General features: G+C 38.2%; 1 long non-coding RNA gene across 1 annotated transcript in view; it reads right to left on the bottom strand.

Moving 5' to 3' along the window:
* Positions 1 to 4,183: 4,183 nt before the first annotated feature.
* LOC140712865 (uncharacterized) overlaps positions 4,184 to 18,334 on the bottom strand; it is a 136,014-nt gene continuing 121,863 nt past the window's right edge. The window contains exons 2-4 of the long non-coding RNA XR_012094675.1: positions 13,118 to 13,847; positions 5,355 to 5,546; positions 4,184 to 5,006 (exon numbers count right to left, since the gene is read on the bottom strand). This is a non-coding gene — a long non-coding RNA (uncharacterized lncRNA). The remainder of the gene's footprint in view (positions 5,007 to 5,354; positions 5,547 to 13,117; positions 13,848 to 18,334) is intronic.

Below are 18,334 nucleotides of genomic sequence, written 5' to 3'. Positions count from 1 at the left end.
AGTGGTCAACATTCATGAAATTTATTGTTCAATGTGTCTAATTCTTGGAATCTAGATTTGTAGCTGCCCCTCCCCAAAAATTTCACGAACTAACATATATGGGTTGGAATCAAAATGGATTCACACATTTCATTCTTCCCATTTATAAAAGTAAAATATCTCTATGGCATATATTATCTTTTGTATGTATTAAATATTACATAAAAATTATTTAAGAATAAATTACATTCCATTTCCATAGGGAAATGTGGATATTTCATGCTCTTGAGAATCCAAACCAAATATTAGAGTAAAATGAAAAGCAATAGAATTTGGTATCTTTAAAATTATATATAAACCTTATTTAAGGTCACAACATTATAAGGATCCCCTCATACATGATAGTTTATTTTGATTGAGAAAATATACAATACACAACTACTAGAAATGTATACTTCATTAATCACAGTGACATATACAAACATTTAAAAATATTTCATACAATATTATGAATATAATTATATTTAAATTTTAAATTACATTTAAATCAATGGACATCTGAACCCCTAGAATCACTGTTGTCAGTCTGAGGCCAAAGGTTGTGGATTGCAAATTTGAAAGCTTTGCTTCTGCTGCTGCAAGTGAGAAACTATAGTTGTTGAAAAAGATACTTCCTACCATTGCTTAGCACTTTATGGTTCCAAGACACTAAGTAAATGAATTTGGCCATGTACAGTGTTACTGTGGATGGAAGATGCATCAATACAAGTGCACATTCAAAAGAAGAATAAAATCACAAAGAATATTTCTTTATTCCCCTCTTACTTCTCTGCAGCATGTAAGAGTAAACCATTATCTGCTTTTTGACATTGCTTCCTCTCCAGGCTTATAAAATACCATTTTAACTTGGTTTCCCTCTCACTTCTCTTCTCTGAATCTCCTATCCATATTTCTCCCTACCTTGCTTTTTAATATTGGGGTTCCCAGGGCTAATCATGGGCCTTCTCATCTGTCTCTGCCATCTCTCTGTATGTAATAACATAAAATCCATTGGATTTTTTGGAAGAAAACTGGAGCACCATTAAGCATAAACCTTTATTCAGAAGGCCAAGATGTGCCTGGGAGGAAGAGCAGAATTCTTATAATCTTTAGCAAAGAAGGCATCTGAAGTTCAACTAAGTTTCAGGAACAGTTGGTAAAATTGGTTCTCACACGAGAGGGATGGTTCTTGTGGTTTAATAGCCACTGGTTTGGTAATTTGAGCTTATTGAGAGGGTGGAAGGGACAGTTAGTGGGTAAGGTCAAATTGAAGAGTGGGTAGGAAAAAAGAGCTGCAGGTTCCAAGGGGATGCAATGGACATCGTAGAAAAATGGTAATCCTTCTAGATGTCTTTCAATTTAATTGTCATATTCCTACCAAGTACCAATATTTATTGCTTTCATTATACTTGTTTTCAGCTATTTGTGTTTATAATCACTTAATAGTGAGTAGACTATTACAATTTAGTTAGAAACTAATTTCTTACTGGGTTTTGCTCTGTAATATACTGTAATTAAATAAATAATTTTATCCGAAACACATTTTAAAATCACCTTGAAAGAAACAAGTTTTGTTCTAAAACAATATTCTTGTAAAATTGATATGCACCTTATATATGCCCAAAGCACTGGAAAATTATGACAGTTAATAGTCACCTGGTAAAAATAAATTATGAAAAGTAGTGTGCGTGTAGAAGTCAGATTGTAAGGACTCAAGTAAACTGTGTTTAGTGAGGAAGTGCAGTAAGTATAGACATTTATGTCTGGCTAAGAGAAAAAGATTAATAAAGAGTCAAATGGAAGTGTTTCTTAGAATAAAGGGGTATATTCATGTAATTAGGCAAAGGAAAAAGAGGTTGAAGGGTAGAATAGTTGATGGAGTGGTGTCTCAGCAGATATTGGAAGTGACGAGAGCAGGAACAACAGACTGATGGAACCCATATCAGGTGAGCTTCATCTTAGAAAGGCTGTCAGTAGAATCATTTTCTAAGAGAGAGAGAGGTAAGGGAGGGCAGTGAACCCTTGGGAAACTGAGTAGAATGGGGATAAGCAGCAGATGTCCTTTTGAGGGTCCTCTTGAGAGTCACTAGTTCAAGCTACACGTTGACTGCTAGCTCCTCTTAAATAAGGACCTGATTAAAGTACACAGCAGGAACCTTTGTATGGTCCAGGAAAATAGCGTGCTAAGCAAATGAACAATCTAAGGGTGAAAATTTTGAACTCATAACACTATACTATAATAAACATGGCAATAGACAACGATTACATTTGTTTCGGCTGATTCTGTGGTTTGAAACACCTATTCAGGATCCTCACGGTTCTAGGAAATATATATCCACTTTTCTCTATTTCTGTAAGCAGTGTATGTATTTCAAGATAGAGACTAAATTTCTTCAATGTTTGATAGCTCCCATTATGGCACATTAATCTCCCACCAATGAACACATACACTGACTTTTTATTATATTTTAGCTTTTATTTAATGAGTTTAAAGTTATCACCTGGTGACTCAAAACTTAACATATGCATATCTACTTTCCACAACATATTGAGTAATATTCTAATAGCCGACCCAGGGATAATCTTTATGAATGTTATAGGTACTATAACTATCTTACTAAAGTTATGCATAACAGCATATTCAGTTATAGATATACTATCAATAGAATGCAGAAACATGATTCAGCATAACAATCACAGTTAATTCTGAAAGGAGATCACATAAGAAATATCAGCACACTTTTCAGAAGGAACGATTATGACAAAAGACCAAGGCACAAATATGGTGAGGACGACTTAGGGGAGGGGGTGAAAGTGGATGCAAATTAAACTTTGGACCTCCTGTAATGTTCTGAGACATGGAGATTTTCTTTAAACTTCTGGATGTGAAGGGAGAATAGTAGACATCCTTTAAGGTATCAGCCTAGCTCATTAGTACCTTTTAGTTTATTAATAACTCTAGACCAACACAAACGATAAGCTCCTAGAAACTCATGTTTATACCACATAACCTTAGCCCTATGTTCAGCTTTATTGAACTCCTCATTGTACATTTGACCCAAGCTTCCCTGTCCTGGGTTTTTCTCCCCTGAGAGTCTGGAATTTAAAAATAAGAAATGCTCATTTAAAGTAAGCTAATTTTATTTGTAATTAATTTATTTTGAGATGGAATCTTACTCTATAGCCCAGGCTGGAGTACAGTGTCAGGATTTTGGCTCACTGCAACCTCCCCCACCAAGGCTCTAGGGATTCTCATGTCTCAGCCTCCCGAGTACGTGGGAATACAGGTGCCTGCCACCATACCTGGCTAATTTTTTTTTTTTTTTTTTTTTAGTAGAGATGGGGTTTTGCCACGTTAGCCAGGCTGGTCTCGAACTCCTGACCCCAAGTGATCCACCTGCCTTGGCCTCCCAAAGTGCTGGGATTACAGAAGTGAGCCACCACGCCTGGCCAAGAAAGCTAATTTAAAAAAGAATCCTTGATATGCCTTTCAGATAAGTCTCTCCATAGTCATAGATACAGGAATAAGAAAGGATTCAGTATTTGTTGTATGTGGTAAAACAGACAAAATGCACTATATTGTTTGCCTAAAAGGTAAGATTAATGCAATCCTAGCAAACATATGGCTGCTCTATGAGAAGTTTCCACTTCAGACCACTGAAAAATTCAGACTTGGCATTCTTAATGTGCTGCATATGCTTGTGCACACACACAACTGTTATGAGTACAAATCATTTCACACAGGCATTTCGGAATGGATCACTGGAATGTTTTTGAGGAATGGATCCAATTTCTTGATGAGATGATCACCATTTATTGCTTTCACTGAATGCTAAATTGTAGAGACACAGGCTCAGCAGGATTAAACACCAAAATAGGCTTCAAATGAAATTCTTGACATATCTCTCCTTGGAGGCCATTAGGAGGACTGACAAGTATTTAACTTTTAGAAGAAGTGTTCAAAGCCGATGAATAACCAGGGAAGTGGATAAAGCAGAGTTGAGATAACGTAAAAAGTTTCAACATAATTTTTCCACAGTTCTTTAAAGTTTATGGTGAATAACTTTCATCTGTTAAGCTATTAATAATAGTATTAATAGTAATAATATTAATACTAAATAATAGTATTAATTAATAGTAAAAAATACTGAAATAAATCCTAGGCAACAGCAAGACCCCCATCTCTACAAAAAATAAAAAACGTTAGCCAAACACGGTGGCACACACCAGTAGTCCCAGCTTAAGCAGTAGGATCCCTTGGGTTCAGTAGTTTGAGGTTGCAGTGGGCTATGTATGATTTCACCACTGCACCCAAGCCTGAGTGAAAGAGGGAGATCTTGTCTCTAAAACATTAAATGATAATAATATGGAAAAGTTTTAAATCAAAATGAGAATTTGGCTTTTTCCACTATGGCTTTTTTATTGTAATAATAATAAATAAAAACAAATAGCATTTATTGAGACCTTAATATATACATGCCTGCCAGGCATCATATTGAATCCTTCCATTTTATTTAATTTTGATAATTTATTTAATTCTCACTATTTAGATAATAAACAATTACCCTATGATATACACAGATGTGAGAAGTAAGACCACACCTAGGTTAAATAACTTGCCCACACCCAACTCCTAAATGACACGGTTGAGATTTGAAGCAGTTTTCTGTCTGACCACAAAGCTCACATTCTCCTAACCACTCTGCAGTATTGCCATTATTCACTGTCCTACCTTCTAACAGTTAGAATTCAGTTTGATAAAAACATATACTATTGTGACCTCTATGTATGCCAAAGTTCTGCAAACTTCTCCAACTTCAATATAACTTAACGAAGTAGAACAAATCAGTTTATCCATGTCATGTTCTATTCAGAATTCGTGGCATTCACTGTTGTTATCTTAGCTTTGTTTACTCTGTTGTTCTTACTGAAACTGCTTCTCATCTTCAGTTTTCAGCAGTGGTAAAATCAATCTTTCTGAGGCCCTGCTAGAAAAAAAAATTGGGAGGTAAGATACAGAAAGATGTATTTAAGGCACGTGATATTTTCCATCCTTTCTCTTCTACCTTCAAAGATAGAATCCAGCATACAAGGATTTTCCCATCTGAAAAAAAAATCTATTCTGACAGTGTATGCAGAAAGAAAATTTTTTTGAAGTACCCATTTTCTTCTTGTAAAATGTTACTTTGAAATGCCAGCCTGTAATTTTTTCAGTGTAAACTATTGTAAAATTCAAAGGGAATTTAGTGTTTTTTTTGTCTGAACAACATATTCAATGTGCAATTTTAGTTCTTCAGTTTCCCATTATGGGGCTGGGTATTCTGCATATTTCTCACCTTAATTCGACATGGCATGTCTAACAACGTGAACTTCCTTTTTTTTTTTTTTTTTTTGGAGACACAAGATTTGGCGGTGGGTGACAATGGCTCCAGTGACAGTGTGCAATTAAGAACTTTGTGCATAATTCATGGACATTCCATTTTTACTTTACACTTGTGCCACAGAATTCCAATTGAGTGTTCCCTAGCCTGTGGGAGAGAGAGAAGAAATGCTTTAAGAAGTATTTTTAATTCTCAGAGCATTTTATTTCAGATTTCTTAAATCATTAATTGATATAGGTCCTACAAAGTGCCTCCATTTAATCAGTTGCTTTGGTTTACTTTGACACTGATTTGACTTTAGACCTATATTCCATTCCTCTTTCTTGGTGTCCATAATAAAGCTCTCATGCATTTGCCCTACTCAGGGGCAGGTCATTTGTCAATATCATTTCATGCAGCTTAGTATTAAAGATGTCTTTGACTCACAGGATGATGCTATTTATTTACAGGAGAAAAAAGACTCAGATAACAATAATCCACTGGCAAACATAATGGAAAACAAAAAAAAATTTGATTATAGAAATTATTGAATTTTTCTCACCCCTCACACAAATAATTCAATAAATAAGAAAAAGCAAGCAATTTATTTCAAAGTGAGCAGATGGAGATTGGAAAAGTGAACGGATAGGTACAAACACCTGATGCCCTGGAGGAAGAGAAGAGACCTACCAATTAATGAAAAGAAAATCTGGTCCAGGGAATGGAAAGAGAACACGTGCTCAGTTTAGACAAAGACTGAAGCAAAAGGGAAGCAACATACAGGAAACCCCCAAACAGGAGAAAGCCCCAGCCAGGTAGATAAAGTTGGTATTTTTGTGTGTGTGCCAGTGAGGGGAGAAGACAAGACTGTAAGAGACAGTGGCTAACCAGATGGGTGATGCTCAGGAAAGGCCTTGTTAGGATGGTGTGACGCATATGCAGTAAACTGGACCAGAACTACTACTTCCATAAAGGGAGAGAGAGTACTAGGCTTATGGCAGCAGCAGGAAGCAGACTGTTCCCAGTCATGGCATGAAGTTTGCCAGTCTGTTGAGGCTCCTTTTCAGTGTCTTCTCTTTTCTCAAGGAAGAGAGTCTTCTCTATGAGGTAGCATCACCTTGAGCCTAAGGGTAGTTGTAGTGATAATGATAGCACCTATATATTTCAGATACTATGTGGATTCCCTGGTTCACACACGAGTTGTTGAGAAAGACTAGGGAACGTCACTTTAGCCAGTTGAGAACCGGAGATCCTAAAGGACAGGCAGAAAGTAGATGGAAGTTGTTATAGAACTCAAGTCACCTTTGTCCCCTAACACACATTTTGTAAACAATAGAAGACATTCTGATTCCCGAATTCTTGTTATTTCCCTTAAATCTTGCATATTTTCCCAGTGGGCCACATTGTTATTATCCCACTGGGGGTCTTGGGCAGGGAACTTTTGGTCCGTGGTAGGAACACTTTGACCAGGAAGATGTTCACATTCCTAGAGTACCATAGCAGCCCTACCGATCATACTTCTTTCCTCCCCCAAAAAGAGGATGCCTAGGATGGACATTAATTCGACCCAAGTGTATACTGAGGTCCTAAAAATTGATCAATTTGATTTTGCCACTCCATAAGGGTCATCTAACAGTGGTTTCAGATTTTTTAAACTTCAAACTTCTGAACTGGTGAGGGGAGCATTTATGAAGCCAGTGGCTCCTCCTCCCTGTGGCACCTCTCTTAAGGGGGAGAAAGTTGAAGTTGATTCTTGGGTGGCCGGGGCAAGGGAAGTTTTGAATATCCTTTTTATATTGCTCTATCTCACATTAGAGTCCTCTTAGGGAGGGGTAAAAGACAGGCTCATGATATAATTCCCAAGAGTCGGGTTGTAAGGAGGAGGGACAATGTGAGCAGAGGAAGGATCTGGAATGGGATTTATGGCAGCAGCATCTTCCTGGGGGGAAGGGTTGTGGGGTACTGAGCAGAGGAATATGGTCTATGAGATCCCATGCATTAGGGTCTTTAGGTATGGGGACTAGCTTGTCTCACTTTCCCTTTTGAGGTGTTAAACTGAAATTTTCCCTTGTTTTTAAGGGATAAAGGAGGACAAGTCCCTGTTTCTAACAAAGCACATTGTCCAGTTCTTCTTGATAAACCGAATTTTATTATTTAAATATTGAACTAAAAGCTGACACATTACATCCTCATTTGACCCAAACTTTGGCCAGAAAATTGAGGGTTTGAGGATGGGTCCTTGAGTCCCAATAAAACAGCAATACTTTATCATTTCTTGCTTTTTCTTATGTTTAGTACTTTAAGTTCTAGGGTACATGTGCACAACATGCAGGTTTGTTACATATGTATACATGTGCCATGTTGGTGTGCTGCACCCATTAACTCATCATTTACATTAGGTATATCTCCTAATGCTATCCCTCCCGCCGACCCCCTCCACACAATAGGACCTGGTGTGTGATGTTCCCCTTCCCGTGTCCAAGTGTTCTCATTGTTCAATTCCCACCTATGAGTGAGAACATGCAGTGTTTGGTTTTTTGTCCTTGCGATAGTTTACTGAGAATGATGGTTTCCAGCTGCATCCATGTCCCTACAAAGGACATGAACTCATCCTTTTTTTGGCTGCATAGTATTCCATGGTGTTTATGTGCCACATTTTCTTAATCCAGTCTGTCACTGATGGACGTTTGGGTTGATTCCAAGTCTTTGCTATTGCAAATAGTGTCGCAATAAACATACGTGCACATGTGTCTTTATAGCAGCATGACTTATAATCCTTTAGGTATATACTCAGTAATGGGATGCCTGGGTCAAATGGTATTTCTAGTTCTAGATCCTTGAGGAATCGCCACACTGTTTTCTACAATGGTTGAACTAGTTTACAATCCAACCAACAGTATAAACGTGTTCGTATTTCTCCACATCCTCTCCAGCACCTGTTGTTTCCTGACTTTTTAATGATTGCCATTCTAACTCATGTGAGATGGTATCTCATTGTGGTTTTGATTTGCATTTCTCTGATGGTGAGTGATTATGAGCATTTTTTCATGTGTCTGTCGACTGCATAAATGTCTTCTTTTGAGAAGTGTCTGTTCATATCCTTTGCCCACTTTTTGATGGGGTTGTTTGATTTTTTTCTTATAAATTTGTTTAAGTTACTTGTAGATTCTGGATAATAGCCCTTTGTCAGATGAGTAGATTGCAAAAATTTTCTTCCATTCTGTAGGTTGCCTTTTCACTCTGATGGTAGTTTCTTTTGCTGTGCAGAAGCTCTTTAGTTTAATTAGATCCCATTTGTCAATTTTGGCTTTTGTTACCATTGCTTTTGGTGTTTTAGTCATGAAGTCCTTGCCCATGCCTATGTGCAGAATGGTATTGCCTAGATTTTCTTCTAGGGTTTTTATGGGTTTAGGTCTAACATTTAAGTCTTTAATTCATCTTGAATTAATTTTTGTATAAGTTGTAAGGAAGGGATCCAATTTCAGCTTTCTACTTATGGCTAGCCAGTTTTCCCAGCACCATTTATTAAATAGGGAATCCTTTCCCCATTTCTTGTTTCTGTCAGGTTTGTCAAAGATCAGATGGCTGTAGATGTGTGGTATTATTTCTGAGGGCTCTGTTCTGTTCCATTGGTCTATATCTCTTTTTTGGTACCAGTACCATGCTGTTTTGGTACTGTAGCCTTGTAGTATAGTTTGAAGTCAGGCAGCATGATGCCTCCAGCTTTGTTCTTTTGGCTTAGGATTTTCTTGGCAATGCTGGGTCTTTTTTGGTTCCATATGAACTTTAAAGCAGTTTTTTTCCAATTCTGTGAAGAAAGTCATTGGTAGCTTAATGGGGATGGCACTGAATCTATAAATTACCTAGGGCAGTATGGCCATTTTCATGATATTGATTCTTCCTATCCATGAGCATGGTATGCTCTTCCATTTGTTTGTGTCCTCTTTTATTTCACTGAGCAGTGGTTTGTTGTTCTCCTTGAAGAGGTCCTTCACATCCCTTGTAAGTTGGATTCCTAGGTATTTTATTCTCCTTGAAGCTATTGTGAATGGGAGTTCATTCATGATTTGGCTCTTTGTCTGTGACTGGTGTATAAGAATGCTTGTGATTATTGCACATTGATTTTGTATCCTGACACTTTGCTGAAGTTGCTTATCAGCTTAAGGAGGTTTTGGGCTGAGACAATGGGGTTTTCTAAATATACAATCATGTCATCTGCAAACAGGACAATTCACTTCCTCTTTTCCTAACTAAATACCCTTTATTTCTTTTCCTGCCTGATTGCCCTGACCAGAATTTCCAACACTATGTTGAATAGAAGTGGTGAGAGAGGGCATCCCTGCCTTGTGCCAGTTTTCAAAGGGAATGCTTCCAGTTTTTGCCCATTCAGTATGGTATTGACTGTGGGTTTGTCATAAATAGCTCTTATTATTTTGAGATATGTCCCATGAATACTGAATTTATTGAGAGTTTTTAGCATGAAGGACTGTTGAAATTTGTCAAAGGCCTTTTCTGCATCTGTTGAGATACTCATGTGGTTTTTGTTTTTGATTCTGTTTATATGTTGGATTACATTTATTGATTTGTGTATGTTGAACCAGCCTTGCATCCCAGGGATGAAGCCCACTTGATCATGGTGGATAAGCTTTTTGATGTGCTGCTGGATTTGGTTTGCCAGTATTTTTTTGAGGATTTTTGCATCGATGTTCATCAGGGATATTGGTCTAAAATTCTCTTTTTTTGTTATGTCTCTGCCAGGCTTTGGTATCAGGATGATGTTGGCCTCATAAAATGAGTTAGGGAGGATTCCCTCTTTTTCTATTGACTAGAATATTTTCAGAAGGAATGGTACCAGCTCCTCCTTTTACCTCTGGTAGAATTTGGCTGTGAATTCGTCTGGTCCTGGACTTTTTTTTAGTTGGTAGGCTATTAATTATTGCCTCAATTTCAGAGCCTGCTATTGGTCTATTCAGGGAGTCAACTTCTTCCTGGTTTAGTCTTGGGAGAGTATAAGTGCCCAGGAAATTATCCATTTCTTGTAGGTTTTCTAGTTTGTTTGTGTAGAGGTGTTTATTCTCTGATGGTAGTTTGTATTTCTGTGGGGTCGGTGGTGATATCCCCTTTATCATTTTTTATTGCGTCTATTTGATTCTTCAAATATGTGGTACTGAGAAGAATGTATATTCTGTTGCTTTGGGATGGAGAGTTCTGTAGATGTCTATTAGGTCTGCTTGGTGCAGAGTTGAGTTCAAGTCCTGGATATCCTTGTTAACTTTCTGTCTCGTTGATCTGTCTAATGTTGACAGTGGGGTGTTGAAGTCTCCCATTATTATCATATGGGAGTCTGAGTCTCTTTGTAAGTCTCTAAGGACATGCTTTATGAATCTGGGTGCTCCTGTATTGGGTGCATATATATTTAGGATAGTTAGCTCTTTCTGATGAATTGATTCCTTTACCATTATGTAATGGCCTTCTTTGTCTCTTCTGATCTTTGATGGTTTGAAGTCTGTTTTATCAGAGACTAGGAATGCAACCCCACCTTTTTTTTTGTTTTCTATTTGCTCGGTAGATCTTCCTCCATCCCTTTATTTTGAGCCTATGTGTGTCTCTGCCTGTGAGATGGGTCTCCTGAATACAGCAAACTGATGGGTCTTGACTCTATCCAATTTGCCAGTCTGTGTCTTTTAATTGGACCATTTAGTCCATTTACATTTAAGGTTAATATTGTTATGTGTGAACTTGATCCTGTCATTATGATATTAGCTGTTTATTTTGCACGTTAGTTGATGCAGTTTCTTCCTAGCATCAGTGGTCTTTACATTTTGGCATACTTTTGTAATGGCTGGTACCTGTTGTTCCTTTCCATGTTTAGTGCTTCCTTCAGGATCTCTTGTAGGGCAGGCCTGGTGGTGACAAAATCTCTAAGCATTTGCTTGTCTGTAAAGGATTTTATTTCTCCTTCACTTATAAAACCTAGTTTGGGTTGAAAATTCTTTAAGAATGTTGAATATTGGCCCCCACTCTCTTCTGGCTTGTAGAGTTTGTGCCGAGAGATCAGCTATTAGTCTGATGGGCTTCCCTTTGTGGGTAACCCAACCTTTCTCTCTGGCTGTCTTTAATAGTTTTTCCTTCATTTCAACTTTGGCGAATTTGACAATTGTGTAACTTGGAGTTGCTCTTCTCGAGGAGTATCTTTGTGGCGTTCTCTGTGTTTCCTGAATTTGAATGTTGGCCTGCCTTACTAGGTTGGGGAAGTTCTCCTGGATGATATCCTGCAGAGTGTTTTCCAACTTGGTTCCATTTTCCCTGTCACTTTCAGGTACCCCAATCAGACGTAGATTTGGTCTTTTCACATAATCCCATATTTCTTGGAGGCTTTGTTCATGTCTTTTTACTCTTTTTTCTCTACACTTGTCTTCTCACTTCATTTCATTCATTTGATGTTCAATCATTGATAATCTTTCTTCCAGTTGATCGAGTTGGTTACTGAAGCTTGTGCATTTGTCATGTAGTTCTCATGTCATGGTTTTCATCTCTATCAGTTCTGTTAAGGTCTTCTCTGCATTGATTATTCTAGTTATCCATTCATCCATTCTTTTTTCAAGGTTTTTAGTTTCTTTGCACTGGGTACGTAGTTCCTCCTTTAGCTCTGAGAAGTTTGATGGACTGAAGCCTTCTTCTCTCAACTCGTCAAAGTCATTCTCCATCCAGCTTTGTTCTGTTGCTGCTGATGAGCTGTGTTCCTTTGGAGGGGGAGATGCACTCTTATTTTTTGAATTTCCAGCTTTTCTGCATTGCTTTTCCCCCCATCTTTGTGGTTTTATCTGCCTTTGGTCTTTGATGATGGTGATGTACTGATGGGGTTTTGTTGTGGGTGTCCTTTCTGTTTGTTAGTTTCCTTCTAACAGTCAGGACCCTCAGCTGTAGGTCTGTTGGAATTTGCTTGAGGTCCACTCCAGACCCTGTTTGCCTGGGTATCAGCAGCAGAGGCTGCAGAAGATAGAATATTGCTTAACAGTGAGTGTTGCTGTCTGATTCTTGCTCTGGAAGCTTCGTCTCAGGGGTGTACCCAGCCGTGTGAGGGGTGGGGTGTCGGTATGCCCCTAGTGGGGGATGTCTCCCAGTTAGGCTACTCAGGGGTCAGGGACCCACTTGAGCAGGCAGTCTGTCCATTCTCAGTCTCCGTGCTGGGGGATCCACTGCTCTTTTCAGAGCGATCAGACAGGGACATTTACCTCTGCCGAAATTTCTGCTGCTTTTTGTTTAGCTATGCCCTGTCCCCAGAGGTGGAGTCTATAGAGGCAGGCAAGCCTCCTTGAGCTGTGGTGGGCTCCACCCAATTCGAGCTTCCCAGCGGCTTTGTTTACCTACTTAAGCCTCAGCAATGGTGGGCGCCCCTCCCCCAGCCTCACTGCTGCCTTGCAGTTGGATCTCAGACTGCTGTGCTAGCAATGAGGGAGGCTCCTTGGGTGTGGGACCCTCTGGGCCAGGTGTGGGATATAATCTCCTGGTATGTCATTTGCTAAGACCCTTGGTAAAGTGCAGTATTAGGGTGGGAGTTACCCGATTTTCTAGGTGTTGTGTGTCTCACTTTCCTTTGGCTAGGAAAAGGAATTCCCTTCCCCCTTGTGCTTTCCAGGTGAGGCAATGCCTCGCCCTGCTTCAGCTCTTGCTGGTCGGGCTGCACCCTTGGACCAGCACCAACTGTCCGACATGCCCCAGTGAGATGAACCCAGTACCTCAGTTGAAAATGCAGAAATCACCCATCCTCTGTGTCACTCACGCTGGGAGCTGGAGGCTGGAGCTCTTCCTATTCGGCCATCTTGGGCACACCCCTCTTTCTGATATTTTAACATGAGACCTAGGGGACTATCAAGGGGAATATGATTGTTGTTAGCTCTATCCTTCTTATTCCCTTCCTTACTTGGGGTATTTCCAATCTTGGGTACTGGTTAAGGTCAATCCCTCATACAAGAGATTTCTTGCCTTCCCTTCTCTAGAGGTTTAACCCCACCTGCTGCAGGTTCCTTGCATTCTTCTTTTGCTTCATCCTCTCTGGTCACTTCCCCAGAGGGAATATTTCAGGTTCCTCTTAGCATTAGCAGGCCAGTATAAACCCCTGACAGGAACCCTGAAGGGCTACACTAAGCTGTATAAGGTGACCATGGAATTGCAGATTGGACTCACTCACTTTGCACAGCAGTAGTGCTTGTTACCATTCACACACTTTCAACCTCCAAGATACCCCAACCACCAAGGAGATACATTTTGCCCCTGCAAAGTTTCTTACCTTGGTCTGTGCACAGAATTACCTGGTTGCCAGTGTTGATAGGCAAATCTTTTTCTTGCTGCATTGCTGAGAGCCCAGATTTATTCATCACAATAGGTAGGTCTTGATCTCCAGCCCCTGAGGCCAAAGCAGTGAGGCAGTGTGATGTGTCTTCTCCCAAGAGGTGACCAGACAAACCCCTAGAATTGTTGGAAGTAAAGCTTGGAGTCACAAAAAGAACTAGCAGTTAAAGGATTTCTTAGCAAGGCAAAATTTACTGCTGCAGAAGAGTGCTGCTCACAAGTCTGGTCATGATGAGAGCACACCGAACAAAGGAGGGAAGGGATTTTTATCCCTAATGCAGCTTGTCCCTCTGTCCTGCCTCCACTGGCTGCAGTTGAACTGCACAATCTAAGCTGAACTCCATTGGTTAACTTGAAAGGTGCAGGAAGGTGGTTACACTGGCGGGAAAGGAATTTTTGGTGGGAAGAGCTGTTGCAACAGTAGGAGTAATTTATACAGTGGGTAGCAGATATCATCTCTGTAGATAAGAACCAGAGGGAAGGTTGTTTACTGAAACTAAGACAGGCACAAAGGATAAGGAAGTTTCTTTGGCATTAGAAGTAGGGAACAAAGAACAAGGGTGCTGAACAAGCAAAACCTTTGAAGAGGAACTTCTTTTGTGTCTGACATTGTCAATGAAGGAATGGGGGAGTCATGAATGGGAGGCAAGAGTTGGAGGTGAAGGTGGGAAGAGCTAAATTATTCACTACTTTTGGGGTTAAATCACTTTTAAATTTTTAGAGTTTTAGAGGATGGCATGGCAGTGATTTGTCTGTGATAGGAGGAGGCTTGAGCACTAAGCTGAAGTTTCCTGAGTGTAAGATGACTTAGAAACCCAATAATTAGTTTTTACTCTGTCAATCTCTAGACCCATCACAGAAACAAATAAATTTAAGTAGCCTGTCAACAGAAATAATAAAATACAGAAGACAACCTAGATTGATGACCTAAGAAAATCATAAATATGTGGATGAATCTAAACAAGTGATAACTGTATAATGCAATGGTAATAATAATTTGGGGGCTAAAACCAAAATTGTTCTAGTACAATGAAAAGACTGGGAAACAGTAATATGTAAACTGAAAAAGTTGTTGGGGGTAAAAAAAAATTACTAAATTGCTCAGAAGCAGCTTAGGAATATTAATTTACTTTAGACAGTTAAATATGCATGTTAAATGTTTATGGCTATTGATTAAAAATCAAGGTATAACTTACAAACCAGTATAACAACACATATATAAATATCTCAAGCATTTCAAATAAGGTACTCTAATATTAAAAAGGAAGAAGAAAAAGCAGTATATATATTGAAAGCTAGGTTTAGTAGTATTAAATGCAAGTATATTGATAAACACAGTAAATATTAAGTAAATTTATCAGTTAAAAATAGGTATTTTCATATTGGATTAAAAATATTTTCACTATACTAAGACGTTTTAAAGAATCAGAAATATTAAAAATTAAGATCTGTAACAATCAGATATAGCTATATATAGTCTACTATCAAACATAATAGACTTGAAAAAAATTACTGAAGATAAATGGAAACACAGCTAATTTAAAACTTTAAATCATACAGATTACACTTAATATAGATTTTAAATGACAAAAAAGTAAGAATTACAAGAAGCAGCTGACAACACTAATTCAAAATGAAGAAAGTTTCTGCACGTGGACATGGATTTTAAAACATTCCTCTCAGTAGTTGATAGGTCTGTGGAAACAATGAATAGGATAAAAGCATATATTCATATATCATAAACATGTATAGAAGAACATTCAAACATTGGAAAAGAGATGTTTCTCAGGAACCAATGGAATATTGATAATAATTTATAAGTCATTAAGTCATTATAATTTATAAGACATAAGTCATTATAATTAAGGTTTAATTCATTGTAAGCCTTAAATACCACCCATACCATTCATTCATGTCTTAGAAATATAAAGATATGTATTTAAAGTATTCAAATTCAACAGATGCCAACTTTTGTAGTTAATGGGTGAGAATCAGGAGGACTAGAGAATTCACCTCGGCTGTAGTGTTTTGTTTCTAAGATCTGGTGCTTACACAGGTATCCATTAAAGTCTTCTTTATGGTTATCATATGATAATAAGTGGGCCAGGTGCAGTGGCTTACGCCTGTAATCCCAGTACTTGTGGAGGCCACGGTGGGCAGATCACCTGAGGTCAGAAGTTTGAGACCAGACTGACCAACATGGAGAAACCCCGTGTCTACTTAAAATACAAAAAAAATTAGCCGGGTGTGGTGGTGCATGCCTGTAATCCCAGCTACATAGGAAGCTAAGGTAGGAGGATTGCTTGAACCTGGGAGGCAGAGGTTGGAGTAAGCCGAGATTGCACCATTGCACTCCAGCCTGGGCAACAAGAGCGAAACTCCATCTCAGAAAAAAAAGAAAAAAACAAATTATCTGGGTGTGTCATCTTATGAGAAAGTACAATTCATAACAACATATCCTATCTGTAAAAAAGTTAAAAAGTATCTTGTTTCTCCCTCCCAGATATAAATGGAAAACAGGAAAAATAATTTTATGCTTGAGTATGTGAAGAAATGGTAAAAAGTGAACCAAAACCATGTGAAAGCAAAATTGGAAACGAGCAACCATTGCACAGGATTTAGGTCCTACTTGAATGCAGCAGCAGAAACCTTCCATTATATTTTTTTCCACAACTTGTATTTTGCCATGTGTTAATGAAAATTCTGGGTAAGACAAGTTCTTAGTGAAAGAGCTTTAGGGAACATTACACATCATATCTCTTCCTGGAGAATCATAAGGCATATTATTACATGAAATGGCTCTCAGAAACTAGCTGTAAAATAAGCCTGTTTGGTTTTGTTTAAGTTCAATTAAGTTCCAGTTTCTAAAACTCGTTTGATTATAGAATCCTGGTTTTAAGGAATGCCTACTAGCAAACTTTCAGAATATTAATCTATTGAACATAATTTGGGAAACTCTCCCCTAAACCTTTATCTCCTAGAGTCATAACTAAATGGGAAATGATTTACTTTAGTAATTTATACTTAATTTATATCAAAAGTAAATGTTACTTATTCAAGTCAAATACTCCAAATTTTTTTCTTCTTAACCCTGTCTATTGTCATTTCTGTAGTTGAAACTAAGAGAGTATTCTAAATATAGAACAGGATTTCTTAACCATGAGATCTTTGTTCATAACTATTTACCAAACAGCAGATATTTATTTCAATTTTATTTTTCATTGATTACAAAAGCAAAACATAGAAATCTAATAAAATATGAAAACAAAAAGAAAATAAACCTATATGAAATTATGCTATCCAGATATAACCACTGTTGTAGTCACACAGGGAAGATGGGCCTCATCACAAATATTTTTCTAATGTACTTCTCCAAAGAGCTTTGCCCAACTGAAGCATCTCTCTCTCTTTCTCAACCTAATTTCTGTGTTTTTCTAAAAATAATTTATAATCTTCTCAGAAAAGCCAGCAAACACCATCTTAATCAATTTAAGCAGACTATTTAAAGCTCATTATGTGGTTCATTCAGGATCTATGTCAAAGGCTGAGTTCCAGGGAGACATCTGCAGTCCGTTAGGGTTAAATTTTTCCCTTACCAAAAGAGCAATTTGGGAGAACCATTTATCAGTACTGCAGTTCTTTTACTGACATAACTTTCATTGTTGTGTAACCTTTATTTCATTCATACATTTATGCAATCATTTATCTACTTAACTAGAAATCCTATCCATTTAACAAGAAAATAAACATGTATACATCATTTGCCTGTGTCCTTTATTTTCCTTTTTGTTGGAAAAACAATGCATATGCTCTCTCTTCAAACTAAACTGGATTATACAGGCATGGGTGTAGCATGGGAAATGTGTAGGGGAAAAAAGAGAGGAGATCACTATCTCAAATTTGTCTTGAGTGTCAAGTAAAGGAACAAAACCATAAAAGTCAAACACGATTTCATTAATACTGGCAGCTTTCCAGAAGGAGCAAGCCACATTTCCGGCTGATCAGAAAGAGGCAGATTTGGTAGCCCAGGGAGAAGCTGCCAAGAAGTGACTCCTGACTCCCACACTCCAAGATTTTGACGGAAGCAGCAGGGAAGGGTGTCCGTGGGAAGGCTGTGCCAAAGGGAAAAAGGGATGTCACAACCTGCTTATTATGTTCCTGACTTTTAAAAAATTAATTATAAATTTTAGAGACAGAGTCTTAGAGACAGTCTTGCTCTGCCACCCAAGCTGGAGCACAGTAGCACAATCATATTAATAACTCACTGCAGCCTCTAGCTCCCGTGTAGCTGGGACTACACACACATACCATAGCCACCAGCTATTTTTTTTTTTCTTTTTTGTAAAGACAGAGGGTCTAGTTTTGTTGCCTAGGCATATCTCAAACTTCTGGCCTCTAGTAATGCTTCCGCCTCAGCCTCCCAAAGCACTGGGATTACTGGCATCAGTCACCACACCTGACTTTGATTTATGTATTTGTACCCGTATGGCTGATACCAAAAAAGCAAGCCTAAACATCCTTTGCTATCCCCTATCCCCAAAGAAAGAATTAGTCCAGTGGAGTATTGTTTCACATAACACGTAGAGAATATAGCTAAAATTTAT

This window comes from Chlorocebus sabaeus, chromosome 11 (genome assembly GCF_047675955.1).
Source record: "Chlorocebus sabaeus isolate Y175 chromosome 11, mChlSab1.0.hap1, whole genome shotgun sequence".
Classification (NCBI taxonomy): Eukaryota; Metazoa; Chordata; class Mammalia; order Primates; family Cercopithecidae; genus Chlorocebus; species Chlorocebus sabaeus.
Note: the sequence above shows the minus strand (reverse complement) of the source record. Positions and strands in the feature narration are given on the sequence as shown.